Source organism: Salvia splendens, chromosome 18 (assembly GCF_004379255.2).
Source record: "Salvia splendens isolate huo1 chromosome 18, SspV2, whole genome shotgun sequence".
NCBI classification, from domain to species: domain Eukaryota; kingdom Viridiplantae; phylum Streptophyta; class Magnoliopsida; order Lamiales; family Lamiaceae; genus Salvia; species Salvia splendens.
The window spans coordinates 17175963-17178247 of record NC_056049.1 but is presented as its reverse complement, the minus strand read 5'-3'; positions in this window follow the sequence as shown (position 1 = coordinate 17178247).

Here is a 2285-nt window from a genome sequence, read left to right as displayed (position 1 = left end):
ATTTAGCTACTCATATCCAACTCAAAACATAAAAATAATCCATAGTCATTGTATTAAACATGAAAACCAATGAAAATACTCCCAAGAATGGATTGAATGGCAATTCGTCTTCGTCTTCAATCTTGTTGAAGAGTGGGACTCCTTGTCTCACAAATCCGCTCTCCAAATCTTCGAGAACTGCAGTTGGGCGTGTATGATGTCTTGAGGTCGAAAATCTAGGTCTCCTTTTATACCCGGGACGGAAATAATAGCAATTCAATCTCGCAGAACACATCGCCCGGCCGGGCGATTTTATGTCGCCAAAACGCCCGGTCGGGCGAACTTTCTGTAGTTCGCGACCAAAACGCCCGGTCGGTCGTTTTCCCCTTAAAAATCGCCCGGTCGGGCGTTTTCTCTGGAATCCTCTAAAAGCATTGTTTTCGTCTTCGAAAGGGCTTCGCGTGAGTATCTTGCACGCCCCCATCGGAGTCCGGATGAGAGAGTTATGGCTATTATACGAAAGTCGCGCATTGAAGCGCGCCCGGTCAGGCGATTCTTCCTTCAAGCTCATTTTCAAGTCATTTTCACCTGTTTTAGCTCCAAACACTCGACAAACTCGTCAAAACACTTATGTAGTGGATAATGGATGTAAACTCAAGTAGTATGCTACAAAAACACTGAAATGTTCACGTTAAACATCCAAAATACTTGCTAAACCACGAGTTTATCAAATCCCCCAAACTTAAACACTTATTTGTCCTCAAATAAGAAGTAGAAAACATTGAATGCGAACTCGTGTAAGTATGTTGGATTGTCATCACTGCCTCAGTAAAAGAAAACAGAATTATCATGCATCAATAACTTCGCATACTAGTACACCAAAATGAACATTGCTTCATGCTACTAGCACGTATTCCACTTTGTCAATTTGCCCTCACAGGATATATATAGTGTGATAAAAAAAATTTCCTTTCTCTCACTCTCAAAGTGTATATGTATAAAATGGACCTCTCAAATCAATCAAAAATGTATAGTTTACCATAAGCTTGCTCGAAGTCTAGACTCTCCTCTGCTATGTTGTGACTACAGATTTAGGATCCGAATGGTCTTTTCTAAAGGTTGTAATGTAAGGCTCTTGGGTAAGGTGAGGAAATATTTGGCTAAAAAGTGACTAAATCCAATTATAGCACAAGTGATCAATTTCACTACATCAAACTTAGTACCCCACCAACCCTTCGAATCTCAGTAAATTCTAGACTTTGTCAAGATTTCTTCTCACTTCCCAATTCCTTTAATTTTTTTTTCTTTTCAAGATCTTTTTTTTTGGTACATCCTTTCCCTTTTTTTTATGCACAACCAATTCTTTCATTCAAACAACGATGTCTATGCACTTTTCACAAGTAAATGCGCTACTTTTCTTTCTACCTTATCTCTCCAACTCTTTTCACAAAATATAAACTAAAATTCACCAAGAGTGTATGGATATTCTCTTTTATTTAGATTCCAAAGAAAAAGGCTTTAAAGGCTCAAAGTGGCTAGCTAGGGAAAAATATTATGAATAAGGTCATAAATTTGTATATCAAAAGTAGCTAAGAAGGATGGCCTAACGTCCTCTCCTATTCCTATAATCACTATGTAGACTCAAGAAGACCGCGAGCAAGTTCTAGAAACATATAACATAGTTGATGAAAAATCACACATTTTTGGAAAAAGATATTGGCTCAATTCTCACATGGTATTTTTCGGCAAATGACAAAGCAACGAGCAATTCACTCTAGGCAAATCACAAGAAGGAAATACGAGTTAATTAGCTAAATCAACAAGTTTTCACAAACATTTTACGCAAGTTCTTATCATAGGCAATTCATCCAACAAACCTACTTAATTCATCTCCAAATGTCTCCAACTTCCCATTCAATTTCACCCAAGGGAGTACACAAAAAGAAACAACACAAACTAACAAAGCACACACAAGGAAAACTTCACTCATCATCATATCAAATACGGTACCATCAAATAAAGAGAGAGAGAGGTAAAAGAAGGAATCCACTAGACACCCCCCAAACTTATTCCAAGCAAAGCTGGGATAAGTTTGAAAGATAGTGGATCTCTCATGTACCTTCACTGCCGAGGAAGAGGCGCCACTGGCCACGGGCATTGATGTCGTTTTTCACCCATCAAAGCCTATTTCTCTGTTCCACTCAAAACACAAAGAAAACACAAAAACACACCAAAACGAGAACAAAACAAAAACACACCAAAACACACAAAAATAAAAAATTTACCTACTAGGGGTTGCCTCCCCC